The sequence below is a fragment of the Anas platyrhynchos genome, chromosome 3 (assembly GCF_047663525.1).
Source record: "Anas platyrhynchos isolate ZD024472 breed Pekin duck chromosome 3, IASCAAS_PekinDuck_T2T, whole genome shotgun sequence".
Lineage (NCBI taxonomy): Eukaryota > Metazoa > Chordata > Aves > Anseriformes > Anatidae > Anas > Anas platyrhynchos.
The window spans coordinates 37,515,060-37,528,817 of record NC_092589.1 but is presented as its reverse complement, the minus strand read 5'-3'; the positions used below and the strand labels follow the sequence as shown (position 1 = coordinate 37,528,817).

Sequence of the window (13,758 nt, the reverse complement as noted above, 5' to 3'; positions counted from 1 at the left end):
TAATAGAATCATTAAGGTTGGAAAAGACCTCCAAGATTATCTGGTCCAACCAGACCACCAATGTCACCCACTAAACCATGACCCTAAGCATCATGTCCAACCTTGCCTTGAAAACCCCCAGGGACAGTGACTCTACCACTTCCCTGGACTGCTCTTTCTGAGAAGAAATGTCTCCTAATGTCCAACTTGAACCTCCCATGGTGCAACTTGAGACCATTCCTTCTAGTCCTATCACTAGTTATCTGTGAGAAGAGGCCAACCCCCAGCTCCCCACAGCTTCCTTTCAGGTAGTTATAGAAAGCAATAAGGACTCCCCTGAGCCTCCTCTTCTCCAGACTAAACACTCCCTTGGCCGCTCCTCACAGGACTTGCATTCCAGGCCCTTTACCAGCTTTGTAGCCCTTCTCTGGACATGCTCCAGGGCCTCGATGTCCTTCTTGTACTGAGGGGCCCAAAGCTGAACACAATACTCGAGGTGTGGCCTCACAAGAGCTGAACACATAGCTTCCATGTTAGCGTGGTGGTCTATGTTCAACAGTGGGTTTTGTGTATGTGTGTGTGTGTGTCTTTTTCAAGAAATCTGTGACTCAGATGCCTTGAACCCATGCCTTGAAATCCTTACTCACATTTTACTCATGCAAACCTCCCACAGAATCTGCGAATGGGGACTTCAGGACTTAGTCCGAAAAAAGGAGGGGACAGATGAGTAACATCCTCCATGAGCCAACTGGCATGGCTGAGTGGAGAAATATCAGTCAGGAGAAAAAGCAAGATGTTCCCTGAAGGACAGATGTTTCCTCACTTCTTCACTTTTCATGTCACCATTACAGGGATACACATTTGTAGACATCGTTGCAAATGACCTCAGAAGTGAGAAAATGTGTTGGGTGTGTGCTGGGGAGATAACTTGCATCAGGAGACGGGGCTGAGATGGGGTGTTAAAAATGCTTCTGAGACTGAAAGGTGTTAGGCTATGGAGTTGCTTGCTTAAGGTAAGAGATGTGCTTCTTGGATCATTAAACATCAGTGGGAGCTGTGGGACAGTAGGCTATATAATCCAAGTGTTATTCTGTATTTATTTATTTGTGAATGGTGGTTTTCTGATTGTTTTTATCTCTTCTTTTATATGATTTCTGTTATTTCTCATACCATGTGGTCTTAAGTAGCATAAGGAGGTAAAAGTAGTTTCTCCTGTTTTTAAAGCCTCAATACAAATAAAAATCTTCCATCAACATGAAAGACAATGTCTAAGAGTGATCATTGTGAAAAAAGATGGAACATTGAGATCCAACTGGATATCAGCCCCTCTCACTAAAGTCCAGGAGGCCAGCATCTCTTCTCTCATGGTACCAGATAAACCATCACAGTTTAGCTTTCCATTTTGGGGAAGGGACACCGTGGTCATGAGGCAGTTCCAGTTTTATCCAGAGGACTCACTTTCCTTGACCCTTTTCAATCAGGGTCATGCATGCTGGTTGTGCTGATCTTATCCAGTTAGCTTTTGGCAGCAGGCAAGGATAATGTGTTCATGCCAGTCTACTTAGATTTGACATCATCCTTGAGTAGAACTGGACAAAGGGGATTGAGGCATCTGCAGATCCTGTCAAGCACAGAGCTGTATTTAATTAGCTCAAACTAATTCAAAGAGACCTTTGCCACACCTCGTGCTCACTGAACATGCACAGCTCAGTGGCCACTGTGCCGTTTCTATGCTGTTGTCACTTGTCACTGAGCTCTGCATCCTCATGGATCTCCACTAACTGCACACCCTGTAGAAACAGCAATCACCATGGACATATTTTTTTCCTCTTGGATGCAATATTTCAGTTTTCCCTTCCTGGGTTAAAAAAGTTGTATTTCAGTTTCCCTTGACTTTTTCCTGAAGATTGGAAGCTTATACTGATCTACTGAAGAGTTTTGCTGCCCATTTGCTTATATAGGGGTGTTTATCATGTATGTCAGGCTGGTAATTTATAAACAGAGCTATCTTCTATCTACTCTGTGTGTCATCAACACAGCATATTTTGCTTTGCAAATGTTCTCCAGGGCTCTTGATCTTTCTTGAAACTACACATTTGCCTTTCCACTTCAAAATTGAAACATCTTGCTGGTTATTCCAGAATGGTAGATGATAGGAGAAGAATTTAAGAAAGAAAACTCCCGTAGCATTGGACTTTGTTTTCATAATAACCCAAGAGAAATTAAATATACAGATCTTTAGGGTGTCTTGTAATTTCTTTAAAATGTGATCTATTCTTTGAGGATGCTTATGAATGGTGAAGCAAGTGCTCCTGTTGTAGTATGAAAATCCCTCTAATTGTTTCCCCTTGATTTTCTGTTAATATGTCTAGACCTCAGGGCAAGGAAGAGTGTATTGTATCCACCACAAATAAATCAGTGCAATTAACTGCTGATATATGCAAAATGACCTTCAGAGATAGTACATGGCTGCTTCTAATATCAGGAATCCAGTTTAGAACAGGCAGTACAAGGATCTGGCCCTGGATCAATGAAGAAAATGTCTTGAACAAATTGGGACCAGAGAGGTCAGTCTTGTAAAAAAACATAATTAAATTGGGCCTGAACTGGAAAACTCACTCATCAAAGAACTGCAGTGATCAAATGATTAGGGGATGAAGGAACAGGGGTAGCAGTAGGAAGGGAGAAGGAAACAGCCAAGAGTGTATGAGACAGCAGCTTTTGAGATGGTGTCTGAGAAGCCAAGTGTTTAGAGGCATAAAGGAGGATATTTAAAGGCAGATTAAGGAAAAAAAAAATGTTTGAAATACATACCAGGATGTGTTGGCACACACTAGAAAGCAAAGACCATGTAAGGAAATGAGGAACAATAAAGCATTCAGAAAGACAATATTAGGAATGCAACGAGAAAATCCTTGGGTAATGGAGCCTGTTGTTTGCAATATAAATTTAAATGCAGCGTGTAGTAGCTGGCCGCTCTTATCTGATAAGACTGTCATTCTGTGAGTAGTTGGTAAGCAGAAACTGCAAAGTGAAGCAGAATATATATTTGAAATATTTGGGGCTTGTATGTTTTATTTTATCACATGCTTTCCCTTCATTTTAATTTTAAGAGACTTGTGTGTGTGTGTGTTTTAATTTTTTTTTTAGCTTTTATTGCCTTAGTGCCAGTGAAAGGTGCTGTGTGGAGAGCCCTGGAGATTGAAGGCTTTTTTTTCCTCATAAATAAACACAGCAAGAGTAGCAAAAAAAAAAAAAAAAAAAAAAAAAAAAAAGCAGCTATTCTTATCTTGCTTTCCACTCACCTTCCTTTAGCCTCAGCTGGAAGACTTCCAGTCTTTCCCAGGAAAAGGTCTCTGCAGACCAGTCAGTGTATGACAGAAAATTAGTACTACCTTCTACTGTTTTACATTCAAAGCCTTCAGCCAGGTCTCATCTATATGACTGAAATGTCACAATATGCTTGTGTTATTGTTATTTATTAAGTAATAGACTAGGCATGCTTTTTGTTTACATCTGTTTGCTTTCATGGTGCTGTTACCAGTGTACCCATTCACACTGGTCAAGAGGGTTAGAAATGCACTCTACTATTTATTTACTTGTCTGGTGAAAGTTGAGACTCTTAGCTATGGTTAAGTCACCAGAACAGAAAAATATCAGGAAAGCAGGCAGCATTTCTTCCACAGGCTTCTGTGCTACTGGTACTTGGGCAGTAAAGGGGGTGTTGGGGATTGGAGTCACTTCAGCTTTGCACAGGCATCCATGGATTCTGGCTCCCATTCACTGCGAACCTTGGATGATGATAAACCAGCGACTAGCCAGTGAAAGAGCTGCAAAAGCTGTTTCTTATCTTCAGTCTCTCTTTCTGTGCCATGACTTCCATGCTTTATCTTATAGGGAAGAAAGAAGATGTAAGTTAATCTTACCACTTACATTTCTTCCCCAGACATGTAGGTCCCACTGCCCACCTTTCCAATGCAATTGTGACAACACTATCCATGACACTAGATTTGTGTTAACAAAATGTACAATGACATGTCTTACACATGGAAACATCACTGTACAAGAAGAAGGTCTGAAAAGAAGTAGAGCTGGGTTTTCCAGGAAGGACTTGGCAAGTAATCTTGGGAGAGATGTTGGAGCCAGATTGTGCCTCTTCCTTACTCATCAGCAAAAACAAGGTAGGAAAGGTGTCTTCTTTAAAGTACACTGAGATCCTGATATGAAAGAACAGGTATTACTGACAAAAATCTAGACCTCCTTTCTCTTCCGTGTCCAGTGACACAGTGATTTGGAAATGCAATGATAGAAGCAGATGCAACAACATTAAAGTCTACAATTTTAAGAACCTATCCTTCACATGCTAGAGATAATGGGAATTCAAAGCCCTCCAAAGGAACGATGAATTATCTTTCTGCATGGGAATCAGTGACTAGACTAGAAAGAGAAGATTTAACTGACAAGTCTAGTTTCAGCCAAAGTGAAAAGTGAGAAAATACAGTAAAGAGATAGCCAGACTGAAGAAAGAACATGGAGGCTGTGCAGGCCATGTTGAATCATGTAATGGGGGCAGCAGGGGTCTTGTTTCCTTCTCAGAGCAAACTGGTTTCTTACCAAACTGTAAGCCAACCACGACTGCAAACCACTGGGATGTATTCCCTGAATAAGCAGGCTTTTTCTGAATTCTGCTTATTCTTCTTACTGAATGCTCTTGCTAACATACTTAGGAATCCTAACTTGTGGCATTCATCAAAAGTGAATTCAGTAGCTTTTGGGTGTGGACTTTACCTGATATCCTTCAATTTATTTGCCCATATTTCATCTCCATCATATTAGCATCTCCAAATCTTCACATGTAATTTTCTGCACCCAATTCAATTTATGAGACAACAGAATTTGTATATGTGCCTTGTTGTTTTTTTTTGGTTTTTTTTTTTTTTTTTTTTTTTTTCCTAACTGTGACTCTTTAAATTATAAATAAAAAGTGTAATGCAGTATATATTGCTAATACAGAATACTGCCTAGGATATATTGGACAGAGTTTGTCTCTAGGGCAGAGGAAAAAAAAAAAAAAAAGGCAACAAGCTCAGATTAAGGAAAAAATACCAATTTTAATTATCCTCCTTTTTCTCTGATGTGGAAGGAAATAAGAGTATATGAAGGTTTTTATAAGAGTTAGAATAAGCCAGGGATAAAGAGCTACCCGTGGAGTTGCTGTTATGGCTCAGAGTAAGGGGAATTTGGATTCAAATGATGAGAACAGATCTTAACTTGTAGACACAGAAGGCAACAGGGACTGTTGATGGACAACTGTGTCTCACACGATAGGCAGTATCTCTGAGAGGGCTGCTCCTTCATATATTGCAGCTTCCCTATGTGTTCAAAATGAGTAAGAGACAGAATAACTGATAACTTCTCTACTGTGCTGGTGAAGCAAAATGCAGGATTGCTCTAAAGAACCAGATGAATAAATGAACTGGATGGCTAAAAATAGAAAAGGGGCTCAGCTTAGCTGACTCATGAGTTTTTGGATTGAATCTGATGGAGACTGGAACACCGCATTAAAAGCAGGAGGTAAAAATAAATGCTGGGGTACATTAAATGAACAAAAGAAAATGAATGGATCTGCAAATGGTCTTGGGGGGAAGGGAGGGACAAAACCAAGCCGTTTCTAGTTAGGTCATTTAAAAACATTACCCTGTGCATCCTGTGCCCTTGTCATTGGGAAATCACCATCCTCCACAGATGTGGCTGCACTGGAAAGCCCTAGGAAACCAGTTTGATCTGATGTTGGTGCAATGCACTTCCATGCCTGGGAAATGTATTATACTGTCTTCTGACCAAGAGTCACCAGGTAACTGCTCCATGGTATCAGAGCTTTTCTTACTTTCCACACAGAGCTTCTCATCAGCTGGTTCAGGTAATTCAGGGAAAGTGTCTTGCCCTTGAAGAAAAGGGACACTGCATATAGCTCATGTACATGCAGATATACAGCTGTATCTTAGGTGGTCCTACCTAGGTCTCTGTTTGCCAAATGTCTACACATGGATTTTCTGAATAGATACTTTCTTTTCAATTTGTTTATTTATTTATTTATTATGCTTACAAATAACTGTCTACACATTTAAATGTTGTTCGTATTTGAAAACCATCAGGTAACTGAGCATTTTTCTTTGTCACAACAAATCAAGCAGTTAAAGCCTGTGATTTCCAGTCACTGAAGGTTGAATAATGCAAGTACAGTTATTTTCACAGGTAAAAATCATACTTCTCAACAAGATCTGGCTCTGATTATTAAGGTTACAATGGGCCACTCATGAGTTCTGGCTAGAGCTAAGTAACTTTTCTGTTTAGCTAGAAGTTTAACCCACTGATATGTATTAGTTCATATGTTGACCAAACATACATGTATTATTGTGCTGGTTCTGCTTTCATGAGACAACTTTAAGAAAGGTATGAAATTAATCATTTAGAATATTTATTTCTAGTGTTTCTGAAATGTGACATTTCAGAATGTGACATTTCAGAATGTTTCAGAATGTGTTTTGTGTAGATATTTGCCTAAAGTAACATATTTTTTAATGAATGAGTAAATCAAGCATGCCTATTGAATTCACAGTATAAGACTGAGTTAATTCAGTTACTGTAATCAGCATTCAGAGATTAAAAATTGGACCCCAGGCTTCAGGACATATACAAATGAAACTGACCTTAGCATTGAAGGTAAACATCATTCTAGAATAAAAATTTCCATCTTCGGCAACACAAGAGACTTAGGCTAATTGCTAGGTGTAATTTTAAGCCTGTACTGCATTTGCTCCATTCTTTATATGTTCCCAGAATGAAAGCTTTTCAGTCCAAGTTTCAAGTGGCATGATGCCAGATCAGGCAAGGTCTAGAGATTAGATATAATGGAATAGTAGTGCCTGTAAACTTTGGGTAGAAACTCTCATACTTTAACTACATTATTAAATAGTACTCCTATTTGCACAATGTGACTGCAGAAACAGTAGCCTTCACTATAACTGCAGTGTACAGAAAACTCAGGAACATGGACTTTCAAAGCCAATTGAAATGAATCGGAACAGGGCATCCAGCTGTCTGAAACACACTTTTCTGTGGAACCAATGGAACCTCTGGCTTCCCAAGGATGTGTGTGCCTGACTGAGCAACTCTCCCAATAAATGAATTGTACTGGGATCATAGAATAAGCTTACCCCTTAATAGACACCAGAGAACCCATACAACTCAGACCACTGCAACAGCAGAATGGACTCCCTCTTCTCTAAAAAAGCCTGAACTTTAATTCAAGACTTTTCAACAACAGGGATATTAACAATATCTCTCTTCCATGTTGATTCTTTGAGGCTCAAAGAGTTGGCCTCATGATGCATATTTCTTTTGCAAAACTCCAGTAAAGCTAGTAAAGTCTCCTCTGCTGTCTTGAAACTTACTATGTATTCTTGAAACGTGTGAGTAGTAAATATTTTGGAGGCCTCTACACTCCAAATTTTATCTGAAGTGATGAAAATGTCCCAAATGTATTGTGGGAAAGTGCCAGACAGGCAGATGCTCAAAAGTACACAGAATGTGTTCACCAAGTTTTATTTTCTCAGGAAATGAATTTCAAAAGCTTGATTAATTTTGCACATTTCTCAGAACCAAATGGCTTACAAGAATGTCTTCATTTCAGCAAAATGCTAGTGAAAGTGAGGTAGGATCTAACAGAATTGCATGTGGTTTCCTCTTGATTTAAGTTCCCTTGCTGAATTTCCTAGGAACTGGAGATGTAAGTGCTCAAGTGACACTAAGGCTGTTAAATACACTGAATGTTTGTCAGCCAGGGGTCCAGATCTTTGGCAGAGAAGCTACAAATATATTATGTTTCTTCTTGATCAAACCACTTAAAATAATAACAATAATAATAATAATAATAGTAATAATCCTCTTGTGTGCACATATATGAGCACATACACATTTCAATTAGGGACCAAAATGCCATTTCCAGGTGATGCCTATATCAGAAAGAGAGTCTAGAAGGGAAATGTATACCTTGTATTTCAAAAGCACGCCTAAGCAGTAGTCACTAGTAGTTTAAGTGTCAAATGGAGGCAAGGTGTTGATATTTTTAACTGACTCTGAATTTTATTTAATAACAGTTGGTTTTGTTATCATCTGTCAAGTATTACAGATAGTAAACCTCTGTAGAAGTGTCCAAGGTTCTTCTTTTTGGCCTAAGTAGCATGAAATGTGAAGAGGTGACTTAATCGCAGAGTTCAACTGTAATGGAACAATAGCAAACAGATTTGTTATTCTAGAGTGTTTAAAAAGCACTGCTTTCAGTGGGAGAAATGCTATGCCTCAGTAAACTGGGAGACCTGAAATGATGAAAAAATTTATCTGTATTAAAGCTACAAGGTTCCTATGCCAGATACCATCAATGTTACAGTCCTGTACTTCAGCAGAAAAGCTGCTGTAAGGTCTGAACTTCCCCTACTAAAATCCTGCAGTGAATAGAGGTTTGTTGGTGTATAAAGTATATTCTGCCAAGCTCACAGCCTGGTGTTTCAGGGATGCTCGGGTTGTAGCTGAATTACATCTGACCCATCCCTGCACCTGGCCAGCTACATCGATTATTTGAGCCTTTGATAAATGCATTGCTTCAGTCTTTGGAAGGGTAAAGGAATTAGGTAAAAGTAAGCAAACAAACAAACAAACAAGCAAAACAGCCATGACTGGAGGCAGGGAAAGATAAGGAATGCACACAAATAGACACAAGTTTTGCCAACAAAAGACTGAAAGAGATCAATATCTTTCTGTGTAAGACAGCTCTGATTAAGAAAATGTTGGGTGATTTCCTTGGGGAATTTTTGGATGGATTAAATCAGGCTTCATAGAGTGAGCCCTCCTGAAAATTGCTTTTTATGGAATATCCTTACCTCTGTTCTGGATCCTGTTACCTGTTATCCAGCAATAACAGAAATATTCTCACATTTAAGACATTCCTTGAGCTATTTTCATTTGGAGGCATTCACCTCTTTAGCATACCTCTTCCTAAATGCAACCAAACAAGGACTGCTTCCAGTCCCAGAGAAGATAGAGGAGATAGGATGGACCCCCAGCAGCTTGGAAAGGACAGCATTCACATGAAGTAAAATGCATAAATGAACCTTGTAGCGGTACTGGGATAGTAAAATATTTTGGTTGCAATCTTGCTTTTGCTGCCATATTCAAGAAAGTTGTACAGAGGGGGAAAAAATGTTAAATTCCAGAGTTCCTTTTTTCTCTGCTATTGTGGAAGCAATATTAGTCAAATTAATATGGGAAGAGCTTAGTAAAGACAACCACAAATACCTGAAGTAGTGAGTGTTTGTAAACGTTTCCACTCTATGATTTACAAAATGTAGAGTGGCTGGAGAAAGCAAGCACACTGTGTGTTAATGTTACGAATTCTTCTTTTTTTTTTTTAAAAAAAAAAAAAAAAAAAAAAAAAAAAAAAAAAAAAACAGCTCCTAAAAAGGCATGGCTAAAATCTAAGAAATCTAAGTTGCACTTTACATATGCACATCTGAAGATAAGCAGCTTTACCCCAAAGGAATGCAGAAACCTAGCTGAACAGAAAAGTCTTGATTTTGAGCCTGTGTCCTCTTAGATACATGACTGACTTTGAACAATTGAACAGTGTTGGAGATGCTCACAAAACTAACAATGAACCCATATTTCAATGTGCACATTTCTGAGAACAGATTCAGATGCAGAGACGTTTAATTTCCTTATTGCCATAAACATCACTAGGTGAGTCAGACATAGTCTACCTGTATGGATCAGGGCATACTGAGATCTACCTTTCCCACATGGATTTTGTCAATGGAAAGGATTAAGGAATAATTTTTGTCCTGACATGGTTCCATCCCCTTTTACATGGTTTAGATTAAATTGCTTCAGAGACTACCAGTGAAACTTTAGCCATAGCTGCAGTCCTTCAGGCTTTGTGGCTATGGGGTAGGTTTTCTAGTCATGGAGACTCAGTGAAACAGAGATAAGATATGAGAAGGTTAAGAAAGAGGAAAGGGTAGCTCCTAGGGGAAATATATATATATATATATATATATATGGACATATATGGACATATATAGAGAGAGATAAATCCAATTCTTCCAACAGCACCTACAAACCTGAAAAAAAAAAAAAAAAAAGTAAAAACGCATACATACAGTCCCTGGAAGCTGTGTTCCCATACACTAGGAGACAGTAGAATGCGAGACACTACCCAGCCACCTCTCTCTTTATTTTTTCCCTCAGCCTGTGTGCTGTGGTTATACCTTACTTGACTGGCGGTTACCTTGTACTTGGTGCTGTGGTACGCAAAGGTTATTGGAATTCATATGCAAACCTCAATGAATATAGAATTAAAAAATGCCTCAGAGACATTCCTGAAATGAGATGCCAAATCATAGAAGTTGTATCTTTATGAGGAAAAACTGAATACAAAACACCAAGGTTTATGACTCTTGCACATATTAATTCATACCAATCCATGTTATAAGAGGACTAAAGAGGCTATTTTTCATCTTGAACTGAGACAGAAACCCTGCCAGATTTACTGACATGCTGTGAGAAATCTACTTTAGCAGGCTGATAGATATCTTTTAAATGTAAATCAGAATGGTGAGCTTCTCACAGGGCTACCACCAACAGCCTGTAAAATGCTTGGTGTTGCAGGTCACAAGAGATTTGGGAACAAAGTGAGCAAACTGCTCAGCAAAAACAGACCCTAAACTTGACAATTCATTGTCTGTCTTATATGAAAGTTACCAGAACTGAAATCAAAACATTTTTGTTTTTTATTATACATCCATCTCCTTGGCAGCTACCAATTACCTTGACATTGTAGGAGACTAGATTTTAGAAAATACTACTAGAATTGTGCAGACTCCTGAATTCTTACTACATCTGTGGCCTAAGTATTTTGTCTTTCTGGAGGGAAAAGAGAAAAACAGTTGCTCTATGAAAACCCCAGATGTTCTCTTTAAGGAGCCCTGCATATCTCTGTCATCCCCTGTCTCCTCTTTGTAACCTCTTGGGTTTATATGTAACCTATTGGGTTTATATACTATTTGCTGTGTCATGAACTTGTCACTTCAGGACAATGTTGTCGAGAAACTTACGGTGCCAGGCTCAGAAGCTTGAAGTACTGATGCTGGCAACAGATTACAAAAGCTAGAAATTTCCCCTGCAGACAAACAATATTTACATTAATACAATGGATTCAAATGGACTCAACAACTGGAATGACAGCAGCCATGATATTTTCATCCTGGTATAGACGTTACTGATTTGTTCTCCTGCTGGTAAAAGCACATACCGTGCTCTCTGCATCTTTTTCATGCACGCGTGCAAGCACACACAAGCAGATGACGAGCTTTCAAACCATCCACAGATGGTTTCCCCATCAGAGTTTACTTTGCCATTTAGATCTCCTGCTTCACAGCCTCCTCTTGGTGTTGCAGTCCCTATTTTCTGTAATTAAATTCTGTTCCTCCCCTCAGTTTTTTACAAATGCTTTTCACTCTGATGCTTAGAGTCAACTGTCTCCCCAAAGCTCTGTGATATTTAATGGCATCCGGAAAAAATGTGGTTAGAGAATTGGGACACTTAAAGGAGACGCTGCTCTCCTAAGTGTGCATTCACATTTATGAATAGATATTCAGAGGGTGGGAATGTAGATGAGGGAGAAGCTATGAAAGGGCTTATTACTAATTAACTGTATCTATTTCTCCCCCTTTTAAACTGCTTTTTGTTTATCATTTCAGCTGGTAGAGTAATACACTAAATTAAAGCTGCAGAACACAATTATAATTAAGATTCTAAAGCCAATTGCCTGTTAGTAAACTACCAATTGATAATAATGTAAGGGATATTTATAACACTTTGCTAAGTATGCTGCAGATTTTCATCAATAACTTAGTTGCTAATCTCCAAACATTTTATTCACTAGCCTTCTATTTACTATTGAAGGTAGGATTAGTCTTCTCAAGCCATCCTTTCTAAAAGTATCTCGCTTTCATCTTGTTTGCAGAGTTCAGCAAACACAGATGCTTCAATCCTTTCCTCTCCTATAGAATAGTAATGTTATATAATTGCCAACATCTCACCATGCAGAAAACTTTGCAATAACTGAACTACCATACGTAGTTCAGCATTCACAACATCTTGCATTTAAACAGCTCCTTCCTTCTGAGTCGTGTTACTCTATATTCTAGGCAGGGGAAGCCAAACCACCTTAGCCATGAGAGAAACTGGCCAGTTCGGGGCACAGACCCAAAACATAAAGCTCAAGTTTTCTTTTCTTTCACAGGGAGAGCAAACAAGAATGGTTTAAACACTTAAAAAAAAAAAAAAAAAAAAAAAAAAAAAAAAAAAAACATTTACTAAGGTGATAGATTTTGTTCTGTGTTTGGTGTGTGTTACTAGTGGATTAATTATTAACCTTCATAACTTCTTTTAATTTTTATGAAACATCTGCATAACTGTCATTTCAGCTGTGGAATGAAATGTAAATCATTCCACTGTGGCTTTTTTTTTAGTGTATGAAGTATGTTTCTTGTGTCATATGTTTGCTAAGGTCCGAGTGGCCTCATAATACAAATTATTGGAGCTATTATGAGACATTACACATTACCCCGTCACATGTACAGCAGTAAAAGAACTTAGGCACAGGTGACTGTCTACTACCTACAACATGCAGGGAACAGCATGATTATATTGAAAACTCACGTGACTGCATGGGAATCACATCACTAGCTCTTCCACAGCAGGTAGCGTAACGAGTGGATAGCTATTATTCAACTGAAGTGGTAGTGAGCTGAAGGGGCGTGGAGATCTGCTGTACATGTGTACTGTCAGCAGCTCTTCGTGAGATGCCTTTGGGAGACCAAGAAGTGGCATCTTGGAAGGTCAGCACTAGAGAGACAACTGATGAAGCATGAGGGTTTCTTGTGTGTTATTGTGCAGTGACTGATCCTGAAACAGAGCTGCAGCTCCTCCCAGCCACAGTTGGCCCTCCAAGTCAGCCTATAAATACTTTTTGTTTATTCTTCAAGGACAAATATGTTACAGCTCAAGCTGGAAAAGCAAGTGAGAGCTGAAAAAAAAAAAAAGGGGAGGATGCAGGGTGGTGGTGATGATGGGGAGATAATGGTACAAAGAGAAATGGGTGGGATGCAAGGGACAGCAGTGAATACCAAGGAGAGCTCTGATGTCACTGCAACAGGAAGAACTGCAGCATGCGAACATGCAAGAATCAGTAAGCTTCCCAAGGTAGCACATATTTTTCCCTGAATCTCTTCACTTTGGAGCTAGACAATGTCATCATTCCCATAGGTTGTCTGAGCACAGGGTGAATCCAGGTGATGATTATGCAAGCAATTTCTTTTTCCTAAGCTGCCTATCATGAATTTTATTAAGGGTGGGCAAGTGAACTGACTCGCCCCAGGACTGACCAGATAATTACATGGTCATTACCAACCACATTACTGAAGGGTAAATATGCAGTTATTTTTATCCATAAAATCAGCTCTTTCAACCCTAAGATTAATTCCACATTATTATGCAGCAATATGTAATTATTATAAGACAGCTTCTACCCTCAAAGAAGCAGGCAGTAGTCCAAGTGAAATCTTTCAGTGTTTTAAGTAAGCCATGCAATCTGACAGCAGGATTTGTCCTCTACCAGCTACCCAATAAAAATTATAAAACTGTAACTAGAGAATAGGCAAT

General features: G+C 39.0%; 1 protein-coding gene across 4 annotated transcripts in view; it reads left to right on the top strand.

Moving 5' to 3' along the window:
• Positions 1–13,758, top strand: part of LRFN2 (leucine rich repeat and fibronectin type III domain containing 2) — a 225,064-nt gene that overhangs the window by 166,043 nt on the left and 45,263 nt on the right. The window lies entirely within an intron of this gene.